The sequence below is a fragment of the Anser brachyrhynchus genome (assembly GCF_964034855.1).
Source record: "Anser brachyrhynchus genome assembly, chromosome: W".
In the NCBI taxonomy this organism is placed as follows: domain Eukaryota; kingdom Metazoa; phylum Chordata; class Aves; order Anseriformes; family Anatidae; genus Anser; species Anser brachyrhynchus.
The window spans coordinates 21,346,647-21,365,854 of NC_137704.1; positions in this window are offsets into that span (position 1 = coordinate 21,346,647).

Sequence of the window (19,208 nt, forward strand, 5' to 3'; positions counted from 1 at the left end):
ACAGATCTGTGATGTGGCTTTTTTTATCATTAATATCACTATGTAATACAGTAACTTGTGCACTTGCAGCCCAGAAAGACAACCGCATCAACTCCTGCTTAGCAAGTGGGGCACAAGCATATTGGGGAGCAAGCTCTCTGGACTTATTACCAGGACTTTAAACTAGGTTTGACGGGGGAAGGGAGGGGAGTTAGAAGTGACAGAGAAGGGCTGGGGGATCTTGTCACTGCTGACACTGATGAAGATAGTAGGGAAAAACCTCCGAGTTGTTCCATAGGATTGTCCGAGGGCTCCTCAGAGAAAGTAATATTCCCAATATCCTGTCCGGAATCTTCTTCTTGCGTCCCTCTAGGGGTAACTGAGCCTGCTGCTTCCCTAAAATGCCTGTATACCAATGTGCGAAGCATGGGAAATAAACAGGATGAGCTTGAGATCTGTGTACGGTCACGGGGCCACGATCTCATTGCAATCACGGAGACGTGGTAGGACAGCTCGCATGACTGGAACGCTGTCATGGAGGGCTATGTCCTTTTTAGGAAAGACAGGTTGGGGAAGCGAGGGGGAGGAGTTGCCCTTTATGTGAGGGAGCAATTAGAATGTACCCAGCTCCACCTGGGGGAGGGTGAAGAACAAGTGGAGAGCTTGTGGGTGAGAATTAAGGGGCAGGCTGGTATGGGGGATACTGTTGTGGGGGTGTACTACAGGTCACCAGATCAGGAGGAGGAAGTCGACGAGGCCTTCTACAAGCAGCTGGAAGTAGCCTCGTGATCCTGGGTACTGGTTCTCATGGGGGACTTCAATTATCCAGATATATGTTGGGAAAGTAACTCGGCCAGGCACGAGCAGTCCAAATGGTTCCTCCAATGCATTGAAGATAATTTTCTGACGCAGGTGGTGGAGGAGTCGACGAGACAGGTGGTGCTTCTGGACCTTGTTCTTACCAACAGGGATGAGCTTGTTAGGGATGTGAAGGTTGGGGGCAGCTTGGGACGCAGCGACCATGAGATGGTGCAGTTCAAGATGGAGCTTGGTGGAAGAAGTAAGGCAAAAAGTAGGATTGCTACCCTGGATTTTCGGAGAGCCAACTTCAGCCTCTTCCGGGACCTACTTGGGGGTATCTCATGGGCTAGATTGCTAGAAGGCAAGGGTGCTTGTGAGAGCTGGGCAACATTTAAACAGCACTTCTTCCAAGCTCAGGATCGGTGCATTCCGAAGAGTAGGAAATTGGGGAAGGGGGGCAGGAGACCTGCGTGGATGAGAAAGGAGCTCATCAACAAGATCAAAAGAGGAAGGCCTATGAAATGTGGAAAAAGGGCCTGTCCTCTTGGAAGGAGTATAGGAGTGTTGTGAGGGCCTGCAGGGACGTGATGAGGAAGGCTAAAGCCCACCTGGAGGTGAAGCTTGCAAAAGAGATAAAGGGTAATAAGGAAGTCTTTTTTTTTTTTAAGTATGTAAACAGTAAAAGAAAGACTAGAGATAATGTGGGTCCCCTGCTGAACGAGAAGGGTGTCCTGGTAACGGGGGATGCTGAGAAGGCGGAGATACTCAATGCCTTCTTTGCTTCAGTCTTTGCTTCAAAGACTCCCCCCCTGGGCTGGTGAGGGGTCTGGAGAACAAGTCTTACGAGGAGCAGCTGAGGGAGCTGGGATTGTTCAGCCTGGAGAAGAGGAGGCTCAGGGGCGACCTTATCACTCTCTAGAGGTACCTTAAAGGAGGCTGTAGCGAGGTGGGGATTGGTCTATTCTCCCACGTGCCTGGTGACAGGACGAGGGGGAATGGGCTAAAGTTGCGCCAGGGGAGGTTTCTGTTGGATATTAGGAAGAACTTCTTTACTGAAAGGGTTGTTAGGCATTGGAATGAGCTGCCCAGGGAAGTGGTTGAGTCACCATCCCTGGAGGTCTTTAAAAGACGTTTAGATGTAGAGCTTAGTGCTATGGTTTAGTGGAGGACTTGTTAGTGTTAGGTCAGAGGTTGGACTAGGTGATCTTGGAGGTCTCTTCCAACATAGATGATTCTGTGATTCTGTGACTCCTGGACCCTGGAGAGAGGAGAAAGAGTCTGGGAAGTGAAGATCTTCCTCCTGGTTGTCGAGGAGTTGGTTCAGGAGCATCTGAGTGGGATCAACGCACATAGATCCATGGGTCCCGATGGGATGCATCCACGCGTGCTGAGGGAGTTAGCGGTGGTGATCGCCGAACCACTCTCTATCATCTTTGAAAGGTCCTGCAGAACAGGAGAGGTGCCTGAAGACTGGGGGATAGCCAGTGTCATTCCGGTCTTCAAGAAGGGCAAGAAAGAGGATCCGTGAAACTACAGGCCAGTGAGTCTCACCTCTGTTCCTGGAAAGGTTTTAGAACAATTTGTTCTGGATGCCATCTCCAAGCAGTTGGAAGAGAAGAAGGTTATGAGGAGTAGTCAGCATGGATTCACCAAGGGGAAATCGTGCTCGACCAACCTCATAGCCTCCTATGATGGCATCACCAGCTGGGTAGATGGAGGGAGAGCAGTGGATGTCATCTACCTTGACTTTAGCAAGGCTTTTGATACTGTCTCCCATGACATCCTGCTAGCAAAGCTGAGAAAGTGTGGGATAGATGAGTGGACAGTAAGGTGGGTTGAGAACTGGCTGACTGGCCGAGCTCAGAGGGTGGTGATTGGCGGCGCAGAGTCCAGCTGGAGACCTGTGACTAGCGGTGTTCCCCAGGGGTCGGTGCTGGGTCCGGTCTTGTTCAACATATTCCCTTGATGAGGGAATAGTGTCCACCCTCAGCAAGTACGCCGATGATACAAAGCTGGGAGGAGTGGCTGACATACCAGAAGGCTGTGCTGCCATTCAGCGAGACCTGGGCGGGCTGGGGAGCTGGGCAGGAAGAAACCAAATGAAGTTTAACAAGAGCAGGTGTAGAGTCCTGCACCTGGGAAGGAACAACCGCATGTATCAGTACAGGCTGGGGGATGACCTGCTGGAGAGGAGCTCTGCGGAGAAGGACCTGGGGGTCCTGGTGGACGACAGGTTGACCATGAGTCATCAGCGTGCCCTGGTGGCCAAGAAGGCCAGTGTGATCTTGGGGCGCATAAAAAGGAGCGTGGCCAGCAGGTCGAGGAAGTGATCCTCCCCCTCTACTCTGCCCTGGTCAGGCTTCACCTGGAGTACTGTGTCCAGTTCTGGGCTCCCCAGTACAAAAAAGACAGGGATCTCCTGGAAAGAGTCCAGCGGAGGGCCACAAAGACGATACGGGGCCTGGAGCATCTTCCCTATGAGCAAAGACTGAGAGACCTGGGTCTGTTCAGCCTTGAGAAGAGAAGTCTGAGAGGGGATCTTATCAATGTATATAAATAACTTAAGGGAGAGTGTCAAGACGATGGGGCCAGGCTCTTTTGGTGGTGCCCAGTGATAGCACGAGAAGCAACAGGCACAAACTGAAACACAGGAAGTTCCTTCTGAATACGAGGAAAAACTTTTTTATTGTGAGGATGACAGAGCACTGGAACTGGTTGCCCAGAGAGGCTGAGGAGTCTCCTTCTTCCTTTGAATATCTCCTTCTTTGGAGATATTCAAAACCTGCCTGGACACGATCCTATGCGACATGCTCTAAGTGACCATGCTTGAGCAGGGGGTTGGACTAGATGATCTCCAGAGGTTCTTTCCAACCTCAACCATTCTGTGATTCTGTGAAAAGAGAAGAGTAGAAGAATGACATTTATAGTCTGAAGTACAAAGTCATGTGCTTAGCTATTAGTTAGAATTTTTGCTGGGAATTTTGAGCTCATGCTGAAAATGACAAGAGTGAAAAACAAAATCCAAAAACTACACTTGAGGCCATTGTTGACCATAGGATGAATGTGATATAATGAAGGCATGACAAAAAAATATTTAAATTTAAATATGTATCAGAAACAGGAAAACCCCTTGTACGCCTCGATCCTCTGCAGAATGCACCCACCCGGAGCTGACCGCCTCTGCGAGTGACTGCTAATGGAGCTTAGACCGCATTTAAATCAGATGCTGTTACTGCTGGCCCTGCCCACACTACATCAGCTGCTCTCTCACAAGCTGCTGGCCCCTGGTGTTCCTCTGAGAGTGCTCCCTTGGGGCTTTCCCAGCTCAGGAAATCCCCCTGTATGCAGGGATCCACCACTCTGCTGTGGAATGCACCCGCCCAGAGCTGATCATCTCAGCGACTTACTTCTACTACCGTGTCACCCCACATGATGATGTCATGAATATACTGCAGGTGTTCAGGAGCTTCCCCCTGTTCCAGTGCAGTCTGGATCAGTCCATGGCAAATGGTAGGGCTGTGTTTCCACCCCTGGGGCAGTCGATTCCAGGTGTACTGGACACCTGTCCAAGTAAAAGGACATCTAGTGGTTGGAGTCTGCTACAGGCCACCTGACCAGGTGGAGTCTGTTGATGAGGCCTTCTTGCTTCAGCTGCAAGAACTGTCACACTCACAAGCTCTTGTCCTGATGGGGGATTTCAACCACATGGATATCTGCTGGGATAGCGGCATGGCGGGTTCCAGACAATCCAGGAGATTCCTGGAGTCTGTTGAGGATAACTTCCTGGTCCAGGTAATAGACGGACTGACCTGAGGTGAAGCCTTACTAGACCTGGTGCTCCCCAGTGCGGAAGAGAGCATTAGAGAGGTTAAGATTGGAGGCTGCCTGGGCTGTAGCGACCATGCCCTGGTGGAGTTTGTGATCTTGAGGAATATGGGTCTGGCAAAAAGCAGAGTCAGGACCCTGAACTTCAGGAGAGAAAACTTCCGGCTGCTCAAGGAATTAGTGGCTAGGATCCTCTGAGAAACTGTCCTTGAGGACATAGGAATGGAACAGAGCTGGCAGCTCTTTAAGGACACCCTTCTGAGAGCGCAAAAGCTCTCCATCCCCCAGCAGAAGAAATCAAGCGGAGGAGGCAGGCAACCGGCATGGCTGAGCAAGGACCTGCAGCTTAAACTGAGAGGAAAGAGATTAATGTAAAGGAAGTGGAAGCAGGGTTGTGTAGCCTGGGAGGAATACAGGGGTGTAGTCCGGATGTGTAGAGACAGGATCAGGAAAGCCAAGGCACAGATGGAGCTGAACTTGGCAAGGGATGTGAAAAATAACAAGAAGGGGTTCTACAGATACATAGGCAGGAGGAAACATACCAAGGAGAGAGTTCCCCCTCTGATAAATGAGAAGGGAGAACTGTCTTCCTCAGACATGGAAAAAGCTGAGGTACTCAATAAGTGCTTTGCCTCAGTCTACACTGGTGGTTGAGTTTCCTATGTCTGTCAGGACCCTGAACCTTGAGGAGAGGGTGAGAGGAGCAGATTCCGTCCCAATGTGACAGTGGAACAAGTCCGGGACCGCCTAATGAAATTGGATGTGTACAAGTCCATGGGGCCAGATGGTATACAGGGTTCTGAGAGAGATGGCTTATGTGGTTGCCAAGCCGCTCTCCATCATATCTGAAAAATCATGGCTGTTGGGTGAAGTCCCTGGTGACTGGAAAAAGGGAAACATTACTCCCATTTTTAAGAAAGGGAGAAAGGAAGACCCGGGGAACTACAGGCTGGTGAGCCTCACCTCTGTGCCTTGGAAGATCATGGAGCAGATCCTCCTGGAAGACACATTAAAGCATGCACGAGATAAAGAGGTGATCTGAGACAGCCAGCACGGCTTCACCAAAGGCAGATCTTGCCTAACCAATCTCGTGGCCTTCTATGATGGAGTGACGGCATCAGTGGACAAAGGAAGGGCGATGGATATCATCTACCTGGTCTTGAGCAAAGCCTTTGATATGGTCCCTCACCACATTCTTCCCTCTAAATTGGAGAGGTATGGATTTGAAGGATGGACTGTTAGGTGGATAAAGAATTAGTTGGCTGGTCACAGACAAAGGGTTGTGGTCAATGGTTCTATGTCTGGGTGGAGGCCGGTCACAAGTGGTGTCCCTCAGGGGTCAGTCTTGGGTCTGGTGCTCTTCAACATCTTTATCAATGACATAGACGACGGAATTGAGTGCACCCTCAGCAAGTCTGCAGATGACACCAAGCTGAGCGGTGCAGTCGATACAGTAGAGGGAAGGGATGACATGCATGGATGACATGCATGCAAGGGATGACCTGATTACATGCATCCCAGGGTCCTGAGGGAATTGGCTGATTTAGTTGAAAAGCCTCTCTCCATCATATCTGAAAAGTCCTGGCAGTCAGGCAAAGTCCCTGGTGACTGGAAAAAGGGAAACATCACTCCCATTTTGAAAAACGGTAGAAAGGAGGACCCGTGAAACAACAGACCAGTGAGCCTCGCCTCCATGCCTGGGAAGATCATGGAACAGATCCTCCTGGAAGCAACGTCAAGGCACATGCAAGACCAAGAGGTGATCTGAGACAGCCAGCATGGCTTCACCAAGGGCAGATCATGCCTGACCAACCTGGTGGCCTTCTATGATGGAGTGACTGTATCAGTTGACAATGAAAGACCGATCGATATCACTTACCTGGAATTCTGCAAGGCCTTTGACATGGTCCCACATGACATCCTGGTCGCCAAATTGGAAAGATATAGATTTGATGGGTGGACCGTTCAATGGATAAGGAGTTGGCTTGAAGACTGCACCCAGAGAGTAATGGTCAATGGTTCTATGTCCAGGTGGAGACCGCTGACGAGTGATGTACCTCAGGGGTCTCTCCTAGGACTGGTACTATTTAATATCTTTACCAGCAACATAGACAGTGGGATCGAGTGCATCCTCAGCAAGTTTGCAGATGACACCAAGCTGAGTGGTACAACTGATACAACAGAAGGAAGGGATGCCATCCAGAGGGACCTGGACAAGCTTGAGAAGTGGGCCCACGTGAACCTAATGAGGTTCAACAAGTCCAACTGCAAGGTGCTGCACCTGGGCCGGGGCAATCCCGGACATGAGTACAGACTGGGAGAAGAACACATTGAGAGCAGCCCTGCAGAGAAGGACTTGGGGGTTCTGGTGGATGAAAACCTTGACATGAGCTGGCAGTGTGCACTTGCAGCCCAGAAGGCCATTGCATTCTGAGCTGCATCAGAAGAGCAGTGGCCAGCAAGTCAAGGGAGGTGATTGTCCCCCTCTACTCTGTCCTTGTGAGGCTCAACTTGGATTACTGTGTCTAGGTCTATTGCCCCCAGCACAAGAAAGATGTGGACCTGTTACAGAGAGTCTAGAGGAGGGCCACAAAGATGATTAGAGGGCTGGAACACCTCTCCTATGAAGAAAGGCTGACAAAGCTGGGGATGTTCAGCCTGGAGAAGAGAAGGCTCTGGGGTGACATCATTGCAAGATTTCAATACTTAAAGGGTTCTTATAAAAAAGATGGGGAGCAACTCTGCTCAATCAGATAATGACAGGATGAGGGGGAATGTTTTTAAACTAAAAGAGAGGAGATTTAGACTAGATGTTAGGAGGAAATTCTTCACTTAGAGGGTGGTGAGGCACTAGAACAGGTTGCCCAGATTTCTCCTTGTTATGACTACACAACTACCTGTGAATACAGAAAATTAGTTCTCTACTGCAAAAACACAACTTAGTTTCTCACAATTCCCCTCTCCTTTTCTTACTCCTATTGTTGTTTTTGCACCTCTTCACATACCGCACTCTTGAGTTTTTCCAACATTAAGGTGCAATATTCTTCTTCGGATGTCATAGGGAATGATAGATATACAATGCCATTATTATTACAATACCAACAAATAGTTGTTTGAGCCAATTCTATTCAGGTAACCACAAAGTTAGTTTCTCCCAAAAGTTTCTAAATCCCCAGGGACTGTCATCTTGAGCCACTCTATGTAGGATCTTTTTTTTTTTTTCCCAAATATTTTTGAGATCAGTCAAATTCATCCCATTTGATCTACATATATACAGCAACTAGTATTAATTACAGTGCACGCTCCTCCTTATGAGGTTATTAATAAATCTAATACCATTCGATTCTAGAGTACTATTTTTGCAAACTTAACCCCTTTTTCTTGCATCTAGACTGTTATTTTCTAGTTCTTCAATTATAACTGAGATATTTACAATAGCTTTTTCTAATTCAATCACCCCTAACCAAGGTAAAAACCACCTTGAAAAAAAAAATGCTAGAGAATTTTACTAGAGGATTATCTGGAATCGTGCTTAATTCTGCGTGTGGTCTCAAGGGGGCTTTGGCTTCGTGGGTCTTCAATAATAGTTACATTTGGAATTATTGCCTTCAGGGTGCAAGCTCCCTTCCATCCTAGGGGCAACACCTTCCTGGCTTTATGGCCACATAGCCAGTACCACCCCTTGCCGTTGGGGACAGGCCATCCGGTTACAGTATTCTCATGTTGTATCTGGTGTGCATTATGTATATTAGCATTTCCGTGGCTACCATATTCGGTACACTATGGATTATTCCCTGTATGGATATTTCCACACCTAGGGTCAGTAATATTGCCACCTGAGTTTCTATCAATGTTGTTTAAAAGGCACCTTTGATAACACAGTATATTGTAGCCAGGATTATGCGTAGGGAGCTCAACTTCAAAACCTATTCCTTCCCGGGACTAAGTATGATCTGTCATTTTGAGAAATCTAGAGAATCCAGACACAGTTGCTGCTGGAAATAGCAATCAGGGACAAGGCCTTTTCAGTCTTTCTAGTCATCTGGGTGCAAATCCAATAATTATTTCAAAATAGAACTCGAGAGATGTTCTGGATTAATTGGTGTCCTGGTTTCAGTTAGGATAGAGTTAATTTTCCTCCTAGTAGCTGGTAGGGCGCTGTGTTTTGGGTTAGGATGAGAAGAGTGTTGATAACATGCTGATGTTTTAATTGCTGCAGAGCAGTGCTTACACTAAGACAAGGACTTTTCAGCTTCTCGCTCTGTCCTGCCAGCGGGCAGGCTAGGGGTGCAGCAGGAGCTGGGAGGAGACAGACCCAGAACAGCTGACCCAAACTGGCCAAAGGGGTATTTCATAACATCCGACGTCATGCTGAACAATATATAGGGATGGCTGGCCGGGGTGGGGGGCCGGCTGCTCGGGGATAGGCTGGGCATCGGTCAGCGGGTGGTGAGCAATTGCATTGTGCACCACTTGTTTCTTACACGTTAGTAGTAGTAGTACTATTATTGTTATTATTATTATTTTCCTGTCTTAATAAACTGTCTTTATCTCAACTCACAGGCTTCACTTTCCCGTTTCTCTCCCCCATCCCAGAGAGGGAGGGGGGAGGGTGAGCGAGCGGCTGTGTGGTGCTTAGCTGCCGGCCGGGTTAAACCACAACAATTGGAAATGCTGATTTTTCCCTCCATCCTATCACTAATCCATTTAGAGTAAGTATTACTAAGATAAAAGTAAAATACATCATTTCTATATATATATACAGCCCTGTAATAATTAAGAAATAATAATTAAGAAAAACAATAAAAATCACAAATTAATAGGGATTCTTCTGGTGGGTATTAAATACACCCCCTTCTCCCACTTCCAGGGAGTATTCCCTGGAAACACTCCAGTTCTGTGTAATTCAATCCCTTTTACTCATTAATTCATTAAGAATTCTTCTAAGAAGTTAAAGCTTTATAATAGATAGTTTTAACAGTTCTAACCTTAAAAGTCTTTGTTAATGCAGTCTCTCACGTATCAGGGTTAACTGATGCTTTTACCCAGGTATGAGTCCACCCTTTTTCAGACATTCTTCCTGTCATCTCAATAGTCAGGAGCACTTGGAACAGTCCGTTCCACTCAGTTTGCAGCTTCGATTCTTTCCATGTTCACATCATCTCTCCATGTTCACAGTCAGAACAACGAAGTAGACGAAAGCCCGTCCCACTTGGAGAGGATGCCTAAGGCAAGGCAACCTACCCCCCGCATTGCTACATCAGCTGTCAAAAAAGAAAGAAGGGTTATTGTCATGGGGGACTCCCTTTTGAAAGGGACAGAGGGCCCGATATGCCGACCGGACCCAACCCACAGGGAAGTCTGTTGCCTCCCTGGGGCTCGGGTGAGAGACTTTGCTAAGAAAGTCATGCGCGTGGTACGGCCCACCGACTACTACCCGCCACTGGTCTTTCAGGCTGGTAACGACGAGGTAGCAACGAGAAGTCCGAGAGCAATCAAAAGGGACTTTAGGGCTTTGGGGCAACTACTTAAAGGATCAGGGGCACAGGTTGTGTTTGCCTCTGTCCTTCCGATAGGGGCGGATCAATGCTGACAAACAGACTCATCACATTAACATGTGGCTTTGGGACTGGTGCAACCAGCAGAATTTCGGGTTTTTCGATCACGGGAAGGTCTACATGACACCGGGCCTGCTGGCACCAGATGGGATGCACCTCTCTCAGAGAGGGGTGAGGATTTTTGCTCAGGAGTTGGCAGGGCTGATAGATAGGGCTTTAAACTGGAGTCAAAGGGGGAAGGGGATAAAACCAGGCACGCCGGTGATGAACTAAGGGATGGTGTGCTAGAATCAGAGGGACTGTGTGCTAGTGAGGCCCTTCGGTCAGGTACACAAGGCGCTGCATATAGGGAGGCGCATTTGAAGTGTTTCTACACAAACGCACGCAGTATGAGGAATAAAATGGATGAGCTAGAAGTCTTGGCCCAGTCCCACAGCTACGACATCATCGGCATAAGCGAAACCTGGTGGGATGAGTCTTGTGGCTGGTGTGTTGCAATAGATGGTTACAGGCTCTTCAGGAGGGACAGGCAGGGTAGGTGAGGTGGCAGGGTGGCAATGTATGTGAAGCGTGGGCTGGACTGTGTGGAACTTCAAGTTGGCGATGGCAAAGTTGAGAGCCTCTGGGTAAGGATTAAGGGACGAACAAATAAAGGGGATGTCGTTGTGGGAGTCTATTACAGACCACCTGGCCAGGACGGGAATTAGTCTTTGCGGAACTAAGAGATGCCTCGAGATCAACTCCCCTTGTCCTAATGGGGGATTTCAACTTGCCAGACGTCAACTGGGATCACCACATGGCTGACACGAGCAAGTCCAAGAGGTTCATAAAGCACCTAGATGATAACTTCTTGGTGCAGGTGCTAAGGGAGCCAACTAGGAAAGGTGCCCTCCTAGATCTGTTGCTGGAGAACAGAGAGGGTCTTGTGGGGGACGTGACAATTGGCGGCCGTCTCGGTCATAGTGACCATGAAGCAGTTGAGTTTAGAATTTATGGTGACAGAAGGAAAACTGCCACCAAAACTTCAGCCCCGGATATGGGGAAAGCAGACTTGAGGCTGCTCGGGGAACTAGTCAGCAAGGTCCCCTGGGAAACTGCTTTTGAAGGCATTGGCATCCATCAGTGCTGGTCAGTCTTCAAGCACTGCCTCCTAAAAGCACAGAATCAGGCGATTCCAAAATATTGGAAGTCAGGCAAGCGGGGCAGAAGGCCGGCCTGGCTGACCAAGGAACTTCTACTGGAGCATAGGCGAAAAAAGAAAGCTGCTGGAAGGAGGGTCAGGCGACGAGGAAGGAATACAGGGATGCTGTTCGTGTTTGTAGGGAGAAAATTCATGTGGCCAAAGCCCAGCTACAGTTGAAGCTGGCCAGGTCTGTGGGAGACAATAAAAAAGATGTTTTTAGATATGTGAACAGAAAAAGGAGAACCAAAGAAAACATAGGTCCGCTACTAGATGGGGAGGGTCTCCTCACAGACAATGACATAGGCAAAGCAGAGACGTTTAATGCCGCCTTTGCCTCTGTCTTGAACACTGATGATGGGCTTTGGGACCCAGGGTACCCTGAGCTGGAGGACCATGACGGTGGAGATGACAAACTCCCAACCGACCCTGAACGTGTGCGGGATTTGCTGCTCCACCTGGATCCATACAAGTCCATGGGTCCGGATGGGATTCATCCCAGGGTGCTTAAAGAGCTGGCTGACATCATCATGGGACCTCTCTCAATTATTTTTCAACGGTCTTGGGAATCTGGAGAGGTCCCAGTAGACTGGAAGCTGGCAAATGTTGTGCCAATTTTCAAGAAGAGCAAGAAAGAAGACCCTAGCAATTACAGGCCTGTCAGTCTCCCTTCAGTGCCTGCTAAAATTATGGACAGGATGATCCTTGAAGTTATTGAAGCGCACCTGGGGGACAATGCAGTCACTGGTCCCAGCCAACATGGGTTCATGAGGGGTAGGTCCTGCCAAACAAATTTGATTTCTTTTTATGATAAGATCACCCATCTAGTCGATCAAGGGAAACCAGCTGATGTGATCTTTTTGGATTTCAGTAAAGCTTTTGACACGGTTTCCCATAGGATCCTACTGGACAAAATGGCCAGCATACAGCTAAACAAAACCATCATATGATGGTTGAGCAATTGGCTGACGGGCAGGGCTCAAAGGGTTGTGGTAAATGGGGCCACATCTGGCTGGCGGATGGTCACTAGTGGGATCCCTCAAGGCTCCATTTTAGGGCCAGTCCTCTTCAATGTCTTTATAAATGATTTGGATGTAGGACTAGAAGGTGTTCTGAGCAAATTTGCTGACGACACCAAGCTTGGAGGAGTTGTAGACTCAGATGAGGGTGGAAAGGCCTTGCAGAGAGATCTGGACAGATTGGAGAGCTGGGAGATCACCAACCACATGAAGTTTAACAAAAGCAAGTGCCGGGTCCTGCACCTGGGACGGGGCAACCCTGGCTGTACGTACAGACTGGGCTACGAGATGCTGGAGAGCAGCCCTGCAGAGAGGGATCTGGGGGTTGTGGTTGACAGCAAGTTGAATATGAGCCAGCAGTGTGCCCTGGCAGCCAGGAGGGCCAAACGCATCCTGGGATGCATCAAGCACGGCATTGCTAGTCTGTCGAGGGAAGTGATTGTCCCGCTCTACTCTGCGCTGGTGCGGCCTCACCTCGAGTACTGTGTGCAGTTCTGAGCACCACAGTACAAAAAGGACATTAAACTATTGGAGAGTGTCCAGAGGAGGGCGAAGAAGATGGTGAAGGGCCTAGAGGGGAAGACATATGAGGAGTGGCTGAGGTCACTTGGCCTGTTCAGCCTGGAGAAGAGGAGGCTGAGGGGGGACCTCATCACAGTCTACAACTTCCTCACGAGGGGGAGTGGAGAGACAGCTGACCTATTCTCCGTAATCACCAGTGACAGGACCCACGGGAACGGTGTTAGGCTGAAGCAGGGGAAGTTTAGGCTGGACATCAGGAAGAGGTTCTTCACTGAGAGGGTGGTCGTACACTGGAACAGGCTCCCCAGGGACGTAGTCACTGCACCAAGCCTGTTGGAGTTTAAGAAGCGTTTGGACTGTGCACTTAGTCACATGGTCTAAACTTTGGGCAGACCTGTGCGGTGCCAGGCGTTGGACTTGATGATCGTTATGGGTCCCTTCCAACTCGGGATATTCTATGATTCTATGATTCTCTGATCAAAACATAATCTCCTGCTCAGAATGGATGGATCAGGGCTTCCAAGGGTGGGGTTTGAGCTAACGATCCACAGGCCCTGAGAGATGACAAAGAGGACGAAAGCCTAAGTATATAGTTCTTAAGAAAAGCATCTTTTGTCTCAGATTGAGGTAATTCATTCCCTTTGTCCATGTGCAGCAATCCAAATAATATTTCATATGGTGAAACTCCCACATCTTTTCTTGGTGCACTTTGAATTCGGAGAAGTGCCAAAGGTAAGCACTTCGTTTGGGGAAGTTGAGTTTCCAGAACTTAGTCAATTGCTTCTTTACTGTCTGATCCGCTCCACCCTTCCAGAAGAGGAAGGATGCCAAGGAGTGTGAAATTTCCACTTAATTCCTAGAGTTCTCATAAGCCCTTGCAATATTTCTGACATAAAGTGATTTCCTTGATCAGGGTCAATATTTTCAACAATTCCATACCTGGGAGTTATTTGTTCTAGAATTACTTTAGTTACTATGTTCGCAGTAGCAGATACTAAAGGGAAAAATTCTACCCACCCTGACAAATGATCAACCAAGACTAATAAGTATTTAAATCTACCCACTCTAAGGAGTTCTGTAAAATCTACCTGTACATTTTGGAAGCACTGAATTCCTGGTTCTCGCTCCCCTTTTGGACTGACTGCAGATAATTTTCCTATTTACCTTTTGACATGCTACGTAACTCCTGCATACTTGTTGAGCCAGAGTGTATATATATTCCTACACATACATATTTCCATAGCACAGCGTCACACATTGCTTGAATTCTCCAATGACCCTCTTGATGCAAAAACAGTAAATATTTGCTTCATTAACACTTTATTCAGCATTTCTCTCCCCTCAGGGAGTATCATAGAATCATAGAATCGTAGAATATCCCGAGTTGGAAGGGACCCATAAGGATCATCAAGTCCAACTCCTGGCACCACACAGGTCTACCCAAAATTTTAGACCATGTGACTAAGTGCACAGTCCAATCGCTTCTTAAATTCAGACAGGCTTGGTGAAGTGACTACTTCACTGGGGAGCCTGTTCCAGTGTGCGACCACCCTCTCAGTGAAGAACCTCTTCCTGATGTCCAGCCTAAACTTCCCCTGCCTCAGCTTAACACCGTTCCCGTGGGTCCTGTCACTGGTGATTACGGAGAACAGGTCAGCTGTCTCTCCACTCCCCCTTGCGAGGAAGCTGTAGACTGTGATGAGGTCCCCCCTCAGCCTCCTCTTCTCCAGGCTGAACTGTATCTGTTTTCCTTTGGACTTTGTGACTCCTAATTCCTTAAAAACCTCTTTCTCTTAAAACTTTACTTCTTTTTAGTTTTGGGTAGGGATATGTTGTGGTTTAACCCGGCCGGCAGCTAAACACCGCACAGCCGTTCGCTCACCCTCCCCCCTCCCTCTCTGGGATGGGGGAGAGAAACGGGAAAGTGAAGCCTGTGAGTTGAGATAAAGACAGTTTATTAAGACAGGAATATAATAATAACAATAATAATAATAGTGATAATGATAATAGTATTAATAATAATAATGTGTAAGAAACAAGTGATGCACAATGCAATTGCTCACCACCCGCTGACCGATGCCCAGCCTATCCCCGAGCAGCCGGCCCCCACCCCGGCCAGCCACCCCTATATATTGTTTAGCATGATGTCAGATGGTATGGAATACCCCTTTGGCCAGTTTGGGTCAGCTGTCCTGGGTCTGTCCCCTCCCAGCTCCTGCTGCACCCCTAGCCTGCTCGCTGGCAGGACAGAGCGAGAAGCTGAAAAGTCCTTGGCCTGGTGTAAACACTGCTCTGCAACAATTAAAACATCAGCATGTTATCAGCGCTCTTCTCATCCTAATCCAAAACATAGCACCCTACCAGCTACTATGAGGAAAATTAACTCTGTCCTAACTGGATCCAGGACAGGGTAGCTCAGTAATTCCCTGAATCCCCTCGATTTATTCTTTGTTCTTCCTCAGAAACTAGATGCCCTAAATACTTGACTTCTCTTTCCATGAATTTTGATTTATTTTCCAATACTTTCAAGCCCTGTTTTCCCAGAAAGTTTAATAGCTTGTTAGTGGCTTCCTTCACAGCTGTTTTCTCCTGTCCTGACAATAAAAGATCATCCATATATTGTAACAGTAACACCTCCTTTGGAGGTTGGAATTGCTCCAAAATCTGTTCTAGAACTTGCCTAAATAAATTGGTGGCCCTGTAAACCCCTGAGGTAAAATTGTCCATCCGTATTGCTGCTTCCGCCCCATTTCAGGGTCTTTCCACTCAAAGGCAAGTATATCTTTGCTCTCAGGGTCTGAGAGCACCCCATTAATAACACCGTTATTCCAGCCTAACAATTTACTATTTGAATGCCCAATTTCTTTATCAAAACCTTTCCCAACAAGTTAGTCTCTTGCCTTGGGTACATACAATAATTGCCCAGTGATCATTTTATCCCCTAGTCTCAGCTTGGTGTCCCCAAAAAGTGGCACTGTTATCCCAGTCCCTTCTACCCCCATCACATTTAGGGTTTCATTAGTTAATTTAATCCCTGATACTTTACAGGCCAGTAATGACCTAGCTGCCTTAGTGTATTGGGTTCACATGGCAAGGTTCTGGTAGTGGAGGGGGCTGCAGTGGTAGCCGTCCCTGTGAGAAGAATCCAGCAGCTGCCCCATGTTAGATAAGGGCCAGTTTCATCCGGCTCCAAAGGGGCCCACCGCTGCCCAGTGCCAAGCCATGAGCAATGCAGTTTAAATCTCTATGAGAGCACATCCAAGAAAAGGAAAACTGCTGAACAACAGCAGATGGGAGAGGGAGGAATGAGAAACCTCCACGCAGACAAGTTCAGTGCAGAGTAGGGGGAGAGGGCGCTCCAGGTGCTGAAGCCGAAGCCCCCCCGCGGCCCACAGAGAGGCCCCTGGTGGTAAATTCAGACCCCCCCCCGCAGCCCATGGTGTACCACAGCAGATCACATCTCCACGCTGCAGCCCGTGGAGAGGAGCCCATGCAGAAGCAGGTGATCGGGGGGGCGTGGGGGGGGGGTGGAGTGGCCCCCTGCTTCTGTCTCTGTTTCTCATCGCTACAGCCTGTCAGCAATAGGTAACAGATTTTATTAGTCTTCCTATGCTAAGTTTGTTTTGCCCGCAACGATAATCGTAGAGTGATCCCCATTGAGGTATACTTGAGGAGCCCTTGAGGTACACTTTTTCATTTATCAGGGAACTAGCTTTCTGAGAAGCCCCTACTCCCCTATTCTGAATTTATAACAGCTATCTCGCCTCCTTCTTCCACTCCGGACACTCCTATCTGAGGTGGCCAGCCTGGCCACACTTAAAACATCTTCTCAAAGCCTGTCCCTGCTAGGATTTAGGCTGCAACACAGGTAGCTTTCGTTGTCTGCCATTCCTTAGTCTCTCTTCCTCTCCTTTCCATCCTGGCCCTGACTCCCCCTGAAGATTTTCTTCCTCTTTCTCCAACCCTCTGCCTCACTACCCAGTACGCTGTGAATACCATTTGTTTCGCTCTCTGCTTTTCCTTCTCATCTCCCCTACTGGCATACACCTTCATACTACCTACACTGTTCACTCCATCCTCCCACCTTCTGGAGCTTTTTCTGTGTATCTGGCCAGGCTTTAATCACAAAATGAACTTTCAAGAGCCCTTGGGCTACCAGGTCCTCAGGATTCATCCCCGCGTACTTTCTAATTCTGGCCCTGAGTCTCTCATATGATTTCTATGTTGTGGGTTGTTATTATCGCAGTTAGATAAGTGGATAATATTTCTGCTCTATCGGAATTACTCTCGGTCTGGGGGGTGCGGGGGGGGGGGGGGGGGGGGGGGGGGTGCGGGGGGGGTGTTAGTTCTTTCCCATTCTTGCATAGCTGCCTGCCGAATCATTCCCCTCCTAAACATTCTTCTCCAGTGAATAACATACTCAATACAAATTAGGCCTTAGAAACGGATTTGACTGTTTTGCTAGGCCATCAGTTAAAGACTTCATTTCCTTCTTAAAACTCCTAGCCTCTCTGCTGGTAAGGGAGGAGAGGCACCGGCCCCATGTCAGCCCTTCATGGCCCTGAGGCCCCACTGGGACCCCCCCCCCCCGCCTCCGCTCCCGCTGCTCTGCGCTCCCTGGCGTGACTTCTCCAGGGACAGCATCAGTTGCAGTCCCTGTCTCCCCTCCTGGAGCAGCTGCCGCTGCCTCCGGTGCAATATTAGGATTATAGGGAGCATAACTTGATTCCTCCTCTGAAAACAGAACCTTATTGTTTACATATAAATTCAAAGCCTGAAATTTCATCAGACCCCTATTTTGGCCAAAATACTGAAGTTCCTTTTATTGGCTTTTTAGGTCAGACAAATACACAATATCTAACCATTTCATTTTCATTTTTTATTTTTTTTTCATCTTTTTCCCTAGTTTTTGGGTTGTTTTTCCAAATCCTTTTCATTCTCTCGAAAGGACTATCTTTAGGCACAATCCCAGGGTCTCCACCCCCACCCTGCTGACTCTTGGAAACCTTCATCCCCATCTCTTCCTGATGTGCTGCTGTGGACTTTACCACCCACGGGGTACCACACGCCTTCACCTAGGATTAGGACAGAGGTGGGGTGTACTGCCGAGCACCTCACCTCACCATGCTCGGGGTACCGTACACCTAAGGGCCCAAACCCCCGAGACTCTTTTGCTCATCTGTCTTTCGCTTCGTCCGTCTCCGGCCGAGGGGACTTCGTTTGTACCCTCGCGGGACTACAGAACCTCGCGGATCGGGACTCCACACTCGCTTCGCCCTAAAAGTGCGTCTCATTCATGCTCCACACAAGAGTCTCCCCAAACCCAACCCGAGGCAAGATACGGTAAAGTTTCACTTACCTCGGTCCGTGCACGGCTTCCCGGTCTGGGTTATCAGCAGTAATCCCTGTGCCTGTACCTGATCTGGGCTGCACTATGTCTGGGCTGTGTCTGTGTATGTCAGTGCTGGCCTCCCTTCTCCCCAGGGCTTCGCAGAGCCTGTCTTCAGATTAACAGTCTCGGTCCTTTGCCGGCCATACCGAGACGACCCACCAGCCCCGACGGGACTGCTGAAATCAGCGGGGTGCACCTTCCTGTCTGTGGTGGCAAGAACTCTTTGGTAGGTGACAAGATTCCGGACGAGCCCCCAAATTGTGAGAAAAATCTCAATAATTTTCTTCACACAGGGTCTTCTGTGAAGCTATTTTATTCGCGATTGCAATGGCGGGTGTCCTGCCAATTAGGAGCGCATTTTAGTAAACATATCATAACCTTTTATTCCCTATTACCCGACACCTGATCACCTCCCCTGTTTCCTCATTGGCTGAGTACTACAGGTTCACAACCTACTCGACGCTCCTCTATACCATATATGTACAATTTTTCTTTTTTTCAATATATTTTTTCAATATATCTTTGCTCTCAGGGTCTGAGAGCACCCCATTAATAACACCGTTATTCCAGCCTAACAATTTACTATTTGAATGCCCAATTTCTTTATCAAAACCTTTCCCAAAAAGTTAGTCCCTGCCTTGGGGGCATACAATAATTGCCCAGTGATCATTCTATCCCTAGTCTCAGCTTGGTGTCCCCAAAAAGTGGCACTGTTATCCCAGTCCCTTTTACCCCCATCACATTTAGGGTTTCAGTTAATTAGTTTTAGTTAATTTAAGCCTTGATACTTTACAGGCCAGTAATGACCTAGCTGCCTTAGTGTATTGGGTTCACATGGCAAGGTTCTGGTAGTGGAGGGGGCTGCAGTGGTCTTTAGGGGTCTTTGAGACCACCCTTCTGGTGGTCATTTTCTTGGTGTCCTCTAGTTGAAC